At 41.3% G+C, this 17,764-nt stretch overlaps 1 protein-coding gene across 1 annotated transcript in view; it reads left to right on the top strand.

Annotated features, from left to right (window-relative positions):
* RIN2 (Ras and Rab interactor 2) overlaps window positions 1-17,764 on the top strand; it is a 708,247-nt gene that overhangs the window by 273,650 nt on the left and 416,833 nt on the right. Inside the window, exon 4 of the mRNA XM_069234726.1 lies at window positions 4,780-4,900. The gene's annotated coding sequence lies outside the window, so the exon portion shown is untranslated. The remainder of the gene's footprint in view (window positions 1-4,779; window positions 4,901-17,764) is intronic.

Here is a 17,764-nt window from a genome sequence, read left to right as displayed (position 1 = left end):
CGGTGGCTGGCCCGAGAATCCCCCCTGTGTCCTGCCTGCACCGCTAGAGTGACCCCGGGTCCCTTCATTGATTCCTATTACAAACCTGACGTCTGCTTTGCACACTGCACCTGGCCGCCCCTGTGCTGCTGAGGGTGTGTTTTGTGGGCCTACTTGTGTCCCCACCAGTGCTCTACAAAACCCCCCTGGTCTGCCCTCTGAAGACACTTACCTGTTGGCAGACTGGAACTGGAGCACCCCTGTTCTTCATAGGCACCTCTGTGTTTTGGGCCCTCCTTTGACCTCTGCATCTGACCAGCCCTGTGTTGCTGGTGCGGTAACTTTTTGGTTGCCTTGAACCCCCAACGGTGGGCTGCCTATTGCCAGGAACTTGACCTTGTAAGTGCCTTACTTACCTGAAAAGCTAACCATTACTTACCTCCCTCAGGAACTGTTGATTTTTGCAGTGTCCACTTTTAAAATAGCTTATTGACATTTTAACTAAAACTGTGTATGTTACTGCTCTAATTCAAAGTTCCTTACTTACCTATGTGGAGTACCTTGCAATTTATGTATTTACTTCAAATCTTGAAACTTGTGGTTCTAAAATAAATTAAGAAAATATATTTTTCTATATAAAAACTATTGGCCTGGACTTAAGTCTTTGAGTGTGTGTTCCTCATTTATTGCCTGTGTGTGTACAACATATGCTTAACACTACCCTCTGATAAGCCTACTGCTGGACCACACTACCACAAAATAGAGCATCAGAATTATCTAATTTTGCCACTATCTTACCTCTAAGGAGAACCCTTGGACTCTGTGCACACTATGGCCCTCATTCTGACCTTGGCGGGCGGCGGAGGCCGCCCGCCAAAGTCCCGCCGTCAGATTACCGTTCCGCGGTCGAAAGACCGCGGCGGTAATTCTGACTTTCCCGCTGGGCTGGTGGGCGGTCGCCTTCAGACCGCCCGCCAGCCCAGCGGGAAAGAGGCTTCCACTATGAAGCCGGCTCGGAATCGAGCCGGCGGAGTGGAAGCTGTGCGACGGGTGCAGTTGCACCCGTCGCGTATTTCACTGTCTGCGGGGCAGACAGTGAAATACATGTAGGGGCCCTCTTACGGGGCCCCTGCAATGCCCATGCCAGTGGCATGGGCACTGCAGGGGCCCCCAGGGGCCCCGCGACCCCCCCTACCGCCATCCGGATCCCGGCGGTCGGACCGCCGGGATCTGGATGGCGGTAGGGGGGGTCAGAATCCCCGCGGCGGTGCAGCAAGCTGCGCCGCCGTGGAGGATTCTATGGGGCGGCGGTACACTGGCGGGAGCCCGCCAGTGGTGCCGGTCCGACCGCGGCTTTACCGCCGCGGTCGGAATCCCCATTGGAGCACCGCCGGCCTGTCGGCGGTGCTCCCGCGGTCCTCCGCCCTGGCGGTCAAAGACCGCCAGGGTCAGAATGACCACCTATGTCTTACTTTTAGATAGTATATACAGAGCCAACTTCAAAAATTCATCTCACTCCCCATTGTCCGTGTTGCACATTCCCTCCTACCCGCCACCCTCCCATTGGACATGTTGATTATTTCCTCCCACTCCCATACTCCAGTTGTTTGTGCTTATTCTCTCACACCACCTATCCTTCCATTGTCCATGTGCTTATTTCCTCTCACTCATGCCCCTCTTGTTGTCTATGTTGTTCTCCACCTGACACAAGGAAAAATAAAGCACTACGATGAGGTCGGCGCAGGCTGTGTGATAATACGTTTTTTCCAAATCATTGCCCTATTTCCATTGTTGCAATATGATGCTTACCTCCAAACCTGCCCCGCCCATTGTTTGAGTTGACACCTCCCACCCTCCCTATTATGTGGCTAGCACTGGCTCCATAAAAGTATTTTTTTCTAACATGTAGCCATACTTCACAGCAGCCACCCTGCTGTACAACATGGCGAAAAGACATTAGCAAATAGCTCTTACTTAGGAAAGCCCTACTGACTTTGCCAGTGCTTGTTCAAGTGTTCTGTGAGCAATATAACAAATTCACTCGCCTGGTGCCATGGCCATGGCAAAGTACTTCTGATCATTTTCGAACTACCTGCCAAATCAAGCTGTCAGTTCACTGTGTCACACATTCCAACATGTGTTGAAGCTAGGGTTACCACCTGACCATTTTTGTACCTGCACCACCGGTATTTGGATGTCACAGGCGGTACAAAAATAAGCAAAGTCACCCAGAGCTGGCATTTTTAGTCCTTATCTGTACAGATCTTCTAAACTAAATTAGGCATAGGTGACACGTAATAGGGCAGTGACATCTACTACCCTCAGAGGTCGACTCAAATCTTTTGACTCAGACAGGAGTAATAAGATCATCAAATCCAACAATAAGAACCAATAGCCATAAACAATAACAAATTGCAAATAGGAGTCAGTCATTTATACACACCATGACCTACGTGGCCATGAACCATCACACCAATTTAGTAAAGTTCAAATATTTATTGCCCTTATATTAACAATGCTAAATCACGTAAATAATACACAAACCAAATGATAACGACAAAGGAACAACACAGGCTGTCCAAAATGTCTGACAAATCTTCATCTAATAAGTGCAATCACCATTAAACACTGCAAAAGAATTATACAGAATAACAACAGAATAATTTGAGAAATGGCAACAGGTGTCATTAATTGTGCAGTTGAATCAATCATAATCTCTTAATAAACATTCAATTCTATGATTGGGGAGGTCATCCTTACTACCAAATTCTGATTCGAAAAGCATGTGTGGGGCTGGGCTTTGTCATATGCAAAAATCAAAAATAAGACAACAATTATTTTGAAAAACATCTAACTATGGCACTAACAAAAATATATGGTTGGATTTCTAAGGGAAAACCTGCAAAAGGAAAGTAAATGCACTTTGATTTTACCTCTCCTAAATGAGACAACAGTTAGCAGAGCCTTCATCAGCAGAGCACAGGAATAGCAGGCCTTCAGCGAGCAACATCAGGAACATGAAAGGGCAACAGTTCAGTAAAGTTGGATTTAAGGTATTTGTACTGTTAGAATTATAAACATGTAAATCTGATCTTTACTGCTTTTATTTTTTATTTAGCTGAACTACATCATCTGAAACTTTGCTGAATTAAAGTCCCAAAAGTCACTAGCTAGACTCCTATTGGACAAGACTATGAGGTCTGATAGTGAACATCCAGTTGAATTTCATTCCTTTTCCATTTTGTAACTTTCTCCTTTCTTCCACAAGATGGGTCCATTTTGGCACTATTCTCCAGCAGTTTCCGCAGAATAACAACATTGTAGAAAACAGCACAGAACATGACAATTTAGCTAACATTACTTCCTACCAGAAACTTTCAAAAATGTTCTCAAGGAAGTACATAATGAACAGAGTGGAACCAGACAGTAGATTTCCACTGTGAGCTTTCAATTGGACAGTTAATACACAAAGTTTGCAAAAGAATTTCAATGAAGTCAGCATTTCATCTCAAACACTGTACTGTGGAAAAGTGCTAAACTTAGGTCTTTTACTAATGCTAATATATGAATAATAAAACAGTTTCAATGGTCAAACTATATTTAGTACATTATTGAATTAATCAATAATAATTTCAAACCGTTAATTTTACTCAGAAATATTAATTATCTTTTGTCAGTGCAAATTGTTATGATTCATCAAAATGCCTTTTCAACTTTATTTATTATTCCACATAGAATTCTACATGGCGAACACCATGTCAAAAACATTTCAGACTTGCACGTTTCATATTTCTAGCACAAGTTTCTCTAATTAGGCATGCTAGTACACAATATTAATACAATTTATTTACTCATATTTCATTACTAGTGTTTTCTCTCTAACAACTTTAAACAGCAAATATAAAGGAAAGCACTTTTAGAAGTGTTCATGAACTGCGTTAATGATGCATGGCTAATAATTTCAGTAAGCAAAGGCAGAAAAGTGATGTTAGAAATGAATGCATTTGATTGTTTAAAGTCCTGTTCAGTATCAGGCAAAGCCCTTTGCAGACTTAAAATAACAACAAATGGCTGATAGTTTTTTCTTTTGGAAAGGTGGCTACCTTAGATGAATCTGATCCCTGCTACCTCAACAGTTTTATTTTATTTTATTTTTTGCCTCTCGTTTTTTAAAAAGTTCTCTTATGTTGGTGTTAACTAAAACACCCGAAAGGGCTGCGGGACAAATCTACAAAGGTATACTTAGACCTTAAGTCTAAGTTTAGACGTGAAGTCTAAGTTAAGACCTAAAGTTTAGATGTGAATTTGAAGGGCGCAATTCACAAAGGTAAACTTAGTACTGAAGTCTAAGTTTACCTTTGTGAACTGGGCCCTTAGACTTCAGGTCTAACCTTAGACTTCAAGTCTAAGTTTACCTTTGTAAATTGGGTTCTGTATGTCATTATCTACAAGCTGGTTTAAAGCATGGAACAGTACCACTCGTCAAATCTAATGTACATTGAAAGCCCCTAGACAAAATGTGCTGTTGGACTGAAAGCGCTCTTCACTGGAGGCCAATTCTTTAAAGTTTTTTGTGGACCTGAATGTAACCTAGGGCCTGATGTTTTTTTTTCCTGCAGCTGATTAACTGATCTGTCGCAGTGCAAAATGGACTTTCAGCAGGATTCACAGAATCGTTCTCAAGTAGGCTGGATTTTGTTTCTGAATATAGGGATGGAGTCCTGTGAGGGTTCTGTGAGGTCAGCAAGACCGCCATTCTTGCACTACAGAGTTAAAATGCTTTTTTTTTTTTAATTCCAGCCCATCATCCAAAGAGACATGGACTGCAATCAGAAAACAAAATGGCGTAATACAAAAGACTTTTAAGGGAAAATGCAGCGGTCGAAGTAAATGCTGAGGTTCACTCACACGTGTTTTTTCAGTAAGTTGTCCGAAATTTTCTTTTAAACGTTGTTCATGCTTTTAATATGTACCTTCGCGATGCTGCTGGGTTAGTTATGTCTTGATTTGTCAATGTCTTGTTTCGATGCAGTGCTGCAAAGTCATTTGAGTTAGTTTGTGCCATGTTTTCAGTGAAGATTTACAGCAGAAAGACACACTTTTCAGACAGCCGGTAGTGTGGAGCTAGTTTGAGTATTCTTCAACAGTAAACTTTAGTGTCACTTTGGCCTCTACACTCCTCAATTTGCAGGAAGTATTCAGGGGAGCCCTCCGTGCAAAATGACTCCGAGGTCGTTTGCCTGAGTGCTCGGTGTTGATGTTCTGGAGAAAATGAAACAAAAGGGCATCCTAAAGCCAAAGTCCACTCCAGGCAGTGCAGCGCTATAGAGCGAGTTCATCCAGTCGCAGTCGGGTCCACGGAAGTCGCACTGGCCCCTCACTTTCTTTGCATGGAGAGCTAGCCACAAAATGCCTTTAAGTCACAATTCAACCTGCTTGTCCTGATGAGTCTATTTAATGTTAATAATGGACGAGAATTTGCTAGAAAAGCCTGCCATTTTTTCAGTATTGCCTATTGGACCTTACTTTGTCAACTAAAAATAAAATATTGAAATATTGAAGTTTTCCATTTTCATTTTAAAACTGTGAATTTTAGCGGGGGGTTGTCAGTATTTTCTAGTGTTTCCACAACTTGTAAAAAGTCAGTGAGTATCATTGTTTACACTTTTTTTACTTCTTAAAAAACGACGGGTATAGTGTTTTTCAGGCTTTGATGTTAGCTTTTGGTATAAATGTGTGCGTATGAGTTTTCGATGCTGAACATCTTTCAGGCATGTCTGTCTTTGGCTCAGTATGTCGAAGTTTTAGTTCATTTATATCATGCATTTTATCTTTTGCTTTTGATCTTCGTTTCTGAAAGGAAGTGTAATGGTTTCTCAACTGAGGATTTGTCTTTCCACAGTTCATGCCTGTGCTTTTAATTTCCAGGTAATCTTTCCAACATGTGTCTCTTTGAAAAGCAAAAGGAGGGTGAGAGACATAGAGCTAGAGAAACAGCAAGAAAGGGAGCTGGTTGGAGAACAGAGAAATAGAATATGAGTGAAGGAGAATGAGTGTGTGTGTGTGTGTGTGTATGTGTGTGTGTGTGTGAGAGTGAGAGAGAGAGAGAGAGGGAGCGAATGATTCAGTCAGAGGAAAAAGAGAGAGGGACAGACACAGAGGGGAAGAGAAGATTAAAGATAGGAAGAGCAAAAGAGGTGAGAAATCACTTTTGTACTCCAATCATAATTTCTTCAAAATATATTACAAATGTCGACATTTACTGTAATAACGTAGAAATACAATGAATGACTACCTACCAGAAATAATTGGTCACCCAAATCGTTTGCTAGTCCTGAACTTGGAGTAGTTAATTAGTTCACTCAAATATATTCGATAAGTGACTTTACCTACTATTCCAAGTTAGTTACCTGCAGATATTTTGGTAGGTCCGTATTGGCTGTCTGTGGACGTACTGCAAACATAGTGCAGTTAATAATTTTGTTTTTGACAATTGTGTAGTAGACATTTTGTTTGCAGAAATTATGACACAGTGACTAATGCTAGGGAAGAATACTGTTGCATAAACTAAAAATGAATCCCTGCTTGATAGAGTGTATGTTTCCATCAAACTCATCTCCCATCTTTCAGCCTACTTATGGGAGTCCCTGCATTACTGAGAAGAAAAATCTAGAACCAGATTTAAGAGGGCCTAGCGCCATTCCAATGCCACATTAGCATAATTTGTTTACGCTAATGTGGCGTTGCAAGCAGGTGTGGCTCCTCCGTATGGGTGGAGGAGCCTCAGCCCCGCCAGTAGCAACTGCTGCAAATCCTTTCACATGGAATCACATAAATCTGTTAGAAAGACATGGGCTGTAAAAAGGCACTCATTAATATATAAGTCTTTTCATGGCGTGCAAAGTAAATGTAACCTGAAGCTCTACCGTTGAATCCCTTTTTTTGCAAAATGTGCTATGGGTACCCTCATATGCCTAAAATAAACTCCATTGTGCCGTGGATAGGTGCCCCTTATAAGCCGAGGGTGCCCCCTTATATCAACAATTATATATAATATGGCAGACCTGGAATTTTGCTGTTAATGTTATCCATGCATTATGGTTAGCTCTTATGTCAAAATGTATCTCTAGCATTATAGGGCTAGCATTTTGTCATGTTTGTCCCCCTTTGATATGCCATAGCTGCCAGCCTTCATGCCAAGAATCACCTCCAACGGACTAGTGACAGCATTTTGACATGGGTGTCCAATACCAAGAATTGCCTCTATTCTGCCTGTGCCAGCCTTTTACCAAGGATTTCCCATATAGCAAGTGTTATTGCTTCTATGCCACATCCCAGTCTGTTAATAATTGCCTCCAGTATGCCAACACCACTATTTTGCCAGGGCCAAAAGCAGAACTTGTAAGCATAACACCACATTCTCACTGCTAATTTACATTCACTAATTCACAATCATTCTCATCTACCCAGTCTTACTCAGTCATGCACACTCCCTTGCACTCATTCATTCTTACTTGCACTCATCCTTACACTCACTCAAAGAGTGATGGGAGATAGAGTGGAGTATAGGGGCATAAAGTGTTGTCACATAGAGTGGAGTAGTGTGTTGTAGAGTGGATTGTCATAGAGTGGAGTGGGGTATAGAGGAGCCGTGCGGAGTGGCATAGAGTGACAGAGAGTGCAGTAGCATATAGTGCAGTGGTGCAGAGTAGACTGGCGTAGAGTGAAGTGGCATAGAGTGCAGTGGTGTAGAGTGCTGTGGCATTTGGTGCAGTGGTGTAGAGTGCAGTGGCATAGACAAGAGTGGTGTGGAGTAGAGTGGCGTAGTGTGGTGTGGAGAGACATAGACAAGAGTGGCACAGACTAAATTGTTTCAGAGTAGAGTGAAGTGGTGTAGAGTGGAGTAGTGCAGGGTAGAGTGCAGTGGCATATAGTAGAGGGTGTAGAGTGCATTGATGTAGAGTAGAGTGTTGCAGAGTGCAGTGGTGTACATTGCAGTGGCACAGAGTAGATTAGAAAGGTGTAGAGTGCAGTGGAGTAGAATGGAATATTACAGAGTAGAGTGGAATGTCGTAGAGTGCACTGGCATAGATTGCAGTGCTGCAGAATTGAGTGGCGTATAGTGGAGTGGTGCAGAGTAGAGTGGTGTGGGCTAGGCTGGAATGATGTAGAGCAGTGGTTCCCAACCTTTTGACTTCTGTGGACCCCCACTTTACCATCACTGGAACCCGGGGACCACTACTGAACCATCATTAGCATCGGAGACCCCCCACTTAGTCACTATTTAATTTTCTGAGCAGTCGCGGACCCCTTGAGGAGGCTTCGTAGACCCTTAGGGGTCCCTGGACCACAGGTTGGGAACTACTAGTGTAGAGTGCAGGGGCAAATATTGCAGTGGTGCAGAGTAGAGTGGTGTTGTGTGCATTGGTATAGAGTATAGTGGTGCAGAGTAGAGAAGCGTAGATTTAAGTAACATAGAGTGCAGCAGCATAGAGTGGAGTGATGCAAAATAGCATAGAGTGGAGTGACATGGAGTGGTGTAGAGTGGTGTAGAGTAGAGACAAGTGGCGTGGAGTGGTACAGAGTAGAGTATAGTGGTGCAAAGTGGAGTATGCATGGTGTGATTTTGGACTGCCATTCCAGATAGCACATTTTCCGTTGAAATTACTATTACATTTACATAGACATACAGTTTTACTGTAAACAGCACACAAATAATAATGTTTGAAAATGTAATCACCTAGTGTATTTATTTGTTTCAATCGTATTAAAATATTTGTTTCCACTACATTTCAGAATTACAAAAAGTGCTTCATTTGTGCTTTCCTAATTTTGATATATTCTGAAATATCTGTACAGTTCACTTACAGATATTTAAATTAGTTGTGTGCTAGGAAAAAAAAGTCTTTCATTTTACAGCACGATTGTCACATAAATTCTCTCACTTTGAAGTCAGAGAAAGAAAAGTAAACACCAAGCTCCCTTGAAGACAGAGCCTGACATTTGACCTCTTATTTGAATGCACAGCAAATGTGACAAGATGAAAACAAGTTTTAAATGCCTGTTCACAGAAAGCAAAAACTCAGAAGAATACAGTAAATAGGCTATGCTCCATGGGACGGACATACTCAAGTTGAACAGCCTAAAACAATTAAAACCAGCAAATAGAAAGTTATCAAATATGAGTTACAAACTACACAGCCAATCATAAGCAATGGGCAGAATGCAATCATAGGGACGTTTTTAGAATGTCCCTAAGATGTCTTTAGCAGGTAGGCTTCAACCTAAAAAGGATTGGCTCCTTCTAAGGAAGAGGACTGGTGCTGTGGGGGACCTGGCCATCCTCCGCTACTCACCCAGAAACTTTGAGCTGTAAGTGTTCCGTGAGAGCACTGAGGCACCCACTTTTGAAAAGAAATGCCGGCTCCCACTGGTACCCACTATGGGTGCCAGCTGGGGAGCCAGCCGGATCCACAGGGGCCCTGTGGCTCCCCAGTAGCTCCCAAACAAAACTTAAAAGGTGGGTGTCCCGGGTGGCACTGGGACAGCCACAAAGATATTACAAAAAATTGAAAAATTAATAAGCAGCAAGAGCTGCTCATTTATTATTTGCTGCTCCTTGAAAAAAACACCCTATAATGCCCTGTGAGGGCTGTTTGCACTTTTGTTGCAGCTTGGTGATGTCCCTAGAAGGGGCAGGGCACCACCAGGCATTTTTATAATGTTATGGGAGGCTGCAGGTAGTCCAGCAGCCCCCAGCAATATTAAACAAAAAACAGTTAGTCTCCTGTATCATTAAATCATTGAGCCCAGAAGATCTGACCATATTTTTATAGCACTCCTAGCTGGAGTTTTATGCTCTTCAGCTGAAGTTAAAGCCCCCTTGTGGTTGGTTCTATGGCTGCATTTTGAAGCCTGAAAATGGTTAAAAAGAGAAACATGTAGATTACTTTTTATAAGTAAAACGTTATTACATTTTTTAAATGACACTTCTATTGAGCTTTGAACTTTGTGAATTAATTAAGTTCATTATAATAATTTGGTCATCTCCTGACAAACACAGTGTATATGATTCATCTACGTTGATATTCTGACCCCTTCATAAAGCCAATAAGTTCACTTTTTATATTTTGCTGTTCTGACCCTTTGACAAAGTCAGTAGCTCTGCCTTACCTAAAATTATAACCCTTATATTCAACCATGTGCACCCGCTGGAGTTTGGGTGTCAGGACCTGTGCCCAGCTCCCAGCTGTGCACAGGACATGTGTATTATGGTGTTGGGTGTAAAGTGGGTCGACCCCATGCTTCACTTGTCCGTATCCTGTGCATGACGTGGGATTGGCTGACTGCAGGAATTTGGTCACAAGCCGGGTCTTGTGACCAAGCCCAAGTGTTGCATGCTGAAGAAGGGTAGGCTAGGCCCTGCAGTGAACCCAGAGTGTGGTTGCCATTAAGTATGGTAAGAAAATATTACTTTACATTAAAGCAACTGAAATGTACTGAAAAAAACAAAAGTAAAGTTAAATATTTTAATGATATCTCACTTTATAGTAAAAAAAACGTAGAAATTCACTGGAAAAAACAAAGGTTAAAGGGACGTTATAGTTGGGTGAAAATCTCAGGTAAAACATACTGTTTTCAACTAACAAAACCACTGAACTTCACCAGTTATATTTATCTCAAGTAATTATAACTCTTGTCCTAAAGTAACTATGACTAGCACCCTCACCTTGCACTGCTAATTTCCCCACAAAGTTCCTCACTCATGAAATGATCTATGACATCACTGACAACATCTGAAATTACATAATTGATGTCAGGACTGTGGATGTGGGAGCACAAGAGCATGAATTATAGTTACGTGAGATAACTGTAGCTGGTGAATTTTTGTGGTTTTTGCAGTATAACATGATGTTTTAACTGACATTTTCACCTAGCTATAACGTCCCATTGACCTCTGTTTTTTAAATGAACATATATATATATATATATATATATATATATATATATATATATATATATACATAGATAGATAGATAGATAGATAGATAGATAGATAGATAGATAGATAGATAGATAGATAGAAAACAAAACAGCCCACCATGTTTCCCAATCAGACTTTTCTGCTCCAGCTTCATTCCACCTTCATGTCAAAGATGAAAACTAAAATGTTATCTATCTACAGCATTTTTTATATTGAGTATTATTACACTTTTAAGTTTTATTTTTCAGATTTGACACATTGATTCTGCAAATGGTCAAGGTTATTATCAAATAATACGGTCAGAAACAGACTAGTTTTTGTTCCTTTCTGCTGGAAAAGGGGTGACATTAAATCCCCTTTCTAATTAAAGACCTGATTTATAATCTTGTGGATTGGTACTATGTCAAAAACATGACAGATATCCCATTTGCCTTATTACAAGTACATTAAGATATAATGCACTTGTAATAAGGCAGGCTGGATATCTATCACATTTGTGACAGAGTACCTGTCCGCTCGACTCTAAATCACATGCCTATTACTGTGGTCACATGGGATCAAACAGCATCAAGTCGCCAACCACAGGTTCTCTTCTAAGTGACAATCACATCTGATAAAAATATGTCCTGGTGTTATTGCAGTGGTTCCTGTAATAAATACATAGTCAAACTGTTTGTTACGTTGCACAACCACTAAAGAGTTGTACACATCAGTCAAGGAATGCAGCTCACTTTACATCTCATTCATAAAATCCTTACAGGCATGGACTTTTCCCTCCCCATAGAAAGAAAGTGAAAAAATATATTCACACTGTTTTGTGCTCTGTAGGCTAAGGTTGGTGTGTATTGGTGTGTGTACTGGTGTGTGTATTGGTGTGTGTAGTCACCAATACACATTTGATCCTGGAACAAAATATAATAGGGATAGCCAAAAAAGCAAGTTAAATCAGTGTCTATATCATAGTTACAAATAACAATCTGAATCATATCTACTACTTTTATGTATGTCCCTGCACGCTCCCTTGCTACAGTTACTGGTTGGTAATATTGGTGCAAGTAATTGGGTGGATCTGTGTACCCACATGTGTATAATTATCACCAATTGCTTAACCACATCGGTTCTCATTTTAGGAACCTTCTAAAAGATGACATTCATTCATACAAGGAAGTCAACTGTTATCAATTTTACCTGATGGGACATCAGTAATGTGCAAAAAGGCACCTTACTGATGTCCCATCAGGTAACATTGTGAGTCACTGCCCTGTGCCAAAACCTTGTAAATGAGGCCTTTGATTCTCTCCTCATCAGGACATTTACTCAAGGTACCATAGCTTCTTCCCAGTAACTTGTTACTATAATTTACATATAGATTCACCTGCGCTCATAGTTGCCTCAAATAGCAACCTGCAGATGCCCTCAGTGATGTTGTGTGACACTTGTCAAGGTCGATAATATCACATCCACTACACAGCCTACAACCGCATTGAAAGACAAGTAAATTATTACTATTTCTACTGCACGGAATCCTGCTATTGTATTAGTTACCTTCATTGATGAATGCAGAACGAACTACATCTCTCGAGAGGTCCCTTTTTGTTAGAACATCATTCCCCATTGTTGAGGAGGTGCGGCTAAAACATCTTTATTGGACCATCAGTCATGTTTAATTTCACATTTTGGCTTTGGTACAGACGCAGCTGATAAGGTGGATACCACTACTTCATCCATAAGACCAACATTTTTAAGAGAGACTCTCCCACCCGATTCTTTGACAGACAAGCAAGACATGGCGCCTATGTCATAGAAAATGGTCAGGAGAATTACCAGTACCTCCTACCAACCTGAGATATTGAGTTACTGTACTCCTTCCTTATCTATTGCCACTGAAATCAGACTCAAGTTGTGAGTTTATATCTTGTGCTCCTGAATATTCTTGAAAGTACGATAAGCAGTGCTTCATATCCACCTTCAAAACAGCTCATTTTAAGACCTCTGTCAGCAAATGTTGTATGATTTCTTTAGGCATTCCAAAAGTGATGACTGTGTATTTTACTGTAAGCTCAGTCACAGCTGAAAAATAAGCTGCTATATTTAATACAGACACAGAAATTGGCAGTGTTTATTCTTTTGTCCAGGCTCAAGTACTTCAGTTTGAAGACACACAGTTTTGTTGAACTCTTTCAGAGGAAGCGTCATGAAACCCTCCAGTTCGGCGTTCACTCCGAACTTCAGAAAGCCAATATCTTCTGGATGTCAGAGCCAGTCTGTGGAGGACAGCCCAGTCTGACTCTATATTTTCCAGGCTCCTATATGTTACATATAAAAAGGCATCATTATAAGCTCAGTATCGGGGACCTGAAATTAGATGTGTCTGGGAGAGCAACACAGAACTATACACTTTTTTACGACTTACCTTGGTGAAACGTTAGGTTGTAAAGCTTCCTTCTGAAATAGGTTATTGATCAGGTTGATGTACGGCTGATCGAATCTATAGCAGGAGAAGTTTTTTGAGCAATGTGCAAATCCTCTACAGTGGTATTCTCCAGGTATATGCTCACTTTGGGGAGGTGCAGTGTTAGGTAGCGGTTTTCACTCCATAGTTTGTGCAAACAGTAGGATCCCCGGCACTGAAGTCTACTTCAGGTTTATCATGTCCAGTTTCATAGTACCATCACCTAGTTCCTCCCTATTGTATCTCACTTGACATAGAATGGATTATCTTCGTGGATCAAAACTAAACCCCTTTCTGTTTTAGGCTAGAGTAGGCTACATTCTTCGGGAAGAAAGGATGACACACATGCTCTGGTATTATGAACTAGTGTCAGAGGATGCTCAATATTGCTCTCGAATTGAATGCAATGTTAACAGAGCTATGAAATTCTCAGGTGTGAGGTAGTAGATATGATAGTCAACACTTACCAGAATTACCTGTCATGTGGATAACGTAGTCACTTGGCAAGGAAAATGTGGAATCTACTAATGAGAAAATGCATTTTTTATTAAGAGTTGTGGCTGCTGTTTTCAGTTCCAGCTGAGACCCACGTAAACAATCCTTTATCAAATTGCCACTGCATAGACCCTCATTCCGAAGTGAACTGTAACACCAGGTACAAATAACCCTGAGCATATACCCTTAACATATGGTAAAAACAGTTGTTGAAATGGCAATCTAAAAGTGCAGGTATTTATTATTCCAGAACACCTGTTTACCAATTTATAGTTCCTGCACTCCCTCATTGTAAGTGTTGGACTCCTCATGAGAAGTGTAGGTACTGCCCCCTTTCAATTTGAGGAGATGCAGTTACTCAGTACCTTTCAGTACCTCTGCATTTAAAGCACTGGGTGACAGTATTTCCCAGGGCAGGTTTTGTTCCCAAATCCGAGTTCCTGCAGGAATAGGACAATACAATTACCAGTAAAACCATTTGCTAGTTTGGTCTGTAATACTATTCAGTCCTAAACGGCAGACGATATGAACAATTATACAGAACAAGCTATAGGTATGTCATACAGATAAATCACATCTTATGCTGCTGAAGAATGCATTAAATCATCCAACATTGTAGCAAATGGCTGCCAAACGTGATTTATAAGGGATAAAGTACCCCCGGTCAAACATTAAGTTCCCTTTTAAGATTATGAAACTCCAGAGTGACTTGCAATATCCTTATCATGTACGTCAGGGGGTACTTTATCCTATGCAATACATGGTCACACCATCACCTTTCACGCAAACCACTTATCTTGGTATCTGAACATTTTGGTGTCTCCCAAAGACTTTTTGTTATGTTTCTATCACTGCAGCACAGTAGATTGCTCATTTATACCCATGTTTGCAAACATGAAGGATAAAAATAAAAGCTGTGGTGCAAAAAAACCTCAGTTATTTGTTGCAAACAGACATTAGAAACAGTTCAATACAAGTCAGATTTTAATAAAACAGAATAAAGCTGTAGTAGCAGAAAGATTCAACATTTTCTCTTTCTAAAAAGTGCAAAATAAATAGACATGTTTTCTGTTTGTCATTGTAAGCTAAAAATTGTGGAGAAGAAAGAAAAGCAAGTTCTGTTTTTGTTTACATTGCTTTATACAACTGATAATTATGCTCCGTGACCTGACCTACCTTTTACCTCTGCTGGCAGCAGGTATTGTGACATCAGAACTCGACTGTAATAACGTATATTAGTCAACTTTATAATCGCTGACTGGGTGTGCCACAAATCTATGAATATAAAGAAATGAAATGCTAGTGTTTATACATGGATTACAGAATCCTATGTATTATGAACAGAATAATAACATATTTTGCAACTCATTTAATGAGGGTTAAAATGTTTTAGATGTCTCCCTTTTGTCTCCCTTTCCCTTATCTTTTCTATATCCTTTCCATGGTTCTCAGTCTACCTCAGGTGCAAATTTGGTCCAGTATTTGGGCGTCTGCAATATGCAATACCTGTGTGTGGAAATTAGTGAGTGAACAGTACTGCACCATCTGGAGATTGTACCCCAGGATGGGAGATTATGCATTAATAGCATGTGCTTCCTCAAAGCCGAGACACCTTGTCAACCCCTGTGACTGTGACATACACTGTATGTTTTGCTTTGGGAGGAATGTGCACCCCAAAGTTCTATGAATAAACTCTACGTTACAGGAAGTTGCTTCCAAAGAGAATTGATTGTCTCCTTGGGGAAGAGGTGGGCCGGAATATGAAAGGGCAAGGTGAGCAGGCAGGAGCTCTATGCAAGAACCTGCAAAACATGGAATCAGACCTGGCACTAGCACATTGGCACAAAACATAACTTGAGTAGCATAATCACAACCAATGTTACCTGTAAAAAAATACCACCCTGTATTATAAAGATGAACACCAACCATTTATTATTTCAACTTTGCGAAGGAAAAACAAGGAAGCTAAGCTGTACATAGGTTCTAAATTTAACTAACTACGTATAAGATCTGCATATGCTACACTATATGATTGTAGATCAGCAATGAAGCTCACTTGTGATAAGTGCATTTTCCACAAAACTCCTCACCCCAATAGTGCATTCTGGAAATGTACCATGAATGATTGGGTCCACTGGGAGACATCATGACTGGTGGTGGAGTATGGTGCAGGTATTTGCAGTCTGTTGCTGAGGTGTTGTTGACGAGGCAGGTTTGATGCATGGTAGGGAGCAATGCCATTGGAAACCTGCACAAATGCAGGAATGAAACACCCTTGCACTTGCCTCTTAGTGGATTTACGAAACAGGTGAGGCCATGCCACAGCAAGAGGAGATGGTGGATATCGGAGGGGCTGTAAAAAAGTTGAGTGCAGTACCAAATCCCATTGCACGATGGTAACTTGAAATTTGAGGAGCAGGACTTAAAGGGGTCAAGCCCTCCAGTACGGGTAATTAAATACAGCTTTTAGGCCCTACTGATCAGTTAGCCTGCCTGGACCTTTAGGGCATTCAGCTAGTTTTCAGCATCTGATTATATTGGCAGCACCCATGGCCTAGATAAACAGCAACTCCATCCAGGAATGGGTGTTCATCAACCAATTTTCAGAAGTTAAATGGTCAATCAGAAAGAAATATATTATAGGCTATAAAAAAGTCCTTTCCCCAACAATTCCCACAGTGGGTATTTCGATAGATGTTCTTTCAATGGCAGCAGTGTCAGGTGTCCCACCACATGCTGACAGTGAGCCTGTCCCACTTCAAATCCTCTGGAGCACAGTGAAATCAGGCAGCGAAATAGGTCAGCACTAAAAAGGAGCAGTTAAGGAAGGAGTCCTCTCCTCAGAAACATACCGAAAAATAACCCCCAAGCCCTGTCAAAAGGCCACCCCTCCATTCACGGTGACTGACAGGTCCACACAGATAGTTCCGCAATGCAAGATAAGGAGACTTAACACTAGTAGGCATCATAGTGATATAAGAGGGATCTCAACCCTTACATTGGTTCTTCATTTGATGTTACCTATACCACTTCACATTGGGAACTAATGGGTTCTAGTGCTTGGTGGTATTCTGGTGAGGATTTTTGTCTCCATTTTAAAACTAAAGTCATTATACCTAGAAGGCAACACCATGTAATCAATCCTGACCTAGAAGAGATTAGTTACCACAGCATCCTCAAGAGCCTAAAAATGTGGACTGCAAAAGTAAGTGTGCCATAAGGGTTCAGGACCTCTTACGATCCATGTCCTGCTTACCTCCTCAATATCACTTGTGGTGCATATATGCTTAAAGAGGGCCTACGGCCAAAAAACTGTTTTGGTCCTGATCAAGTGGCATACAGGGGAATAATTGGACTCCCTGCTTTGGTCATGATGCCAAGTCCTTGATGATGAGAACCACACACATCCATCTCTCAACAATATGTAAATATGAATATAAATATTTTGGGCACCCTATCAGATTTTAGGGGTATGGGCCTGTGCATTGTCTATGCAAGATGCACTGGTGGGGCCTTGGGCTGTACTGGCGACCAAGAGCACCGCCATGCCCTAGACTAAGAACTCTAATTTTCAAGTCCCCTGGGACTTATGTAAACTCGGAAGGGGCCGCTATTTGCAGTGTCGCTGGGCTCCTGTGACTTGCTGTGGATATTGTTGACTGTTCTAAGGCCATCTAAGGAAGCAGAAGAGAGTGGATGCTGACGTCGATCTTTTCTGGTGTTTTCCCAGTTAAATATGGGGTACACGAGGCAGGACATACCTGACTGTGCACAATTGATAGGCTTGGAGCGGGTGTCTGACCTGCACTGTCACCAGAAAAAGGGTAGCTGTGTGCATATGTCCTCAGGGGATG

Source organism: Pleurodeles waltl, chromosome 5, assembly GCF_031143425.1.
Source record: "Pleurodeles waltl isolate 20211129_DDA chromosome 5, aPleWal1.hap1.20221129, whole genome shotgun sequence".
NCBI classification, from domain to species: domain Eukaryota; kingdom Metazoa; phylum Chordata; class Amphibia; order Caudata; family Salamandridae; genus Pleurodeles; species Pleurodeles waltl.
This window is presented reverse-complemented; position numbering and strand designations above follow the sequence as displayed.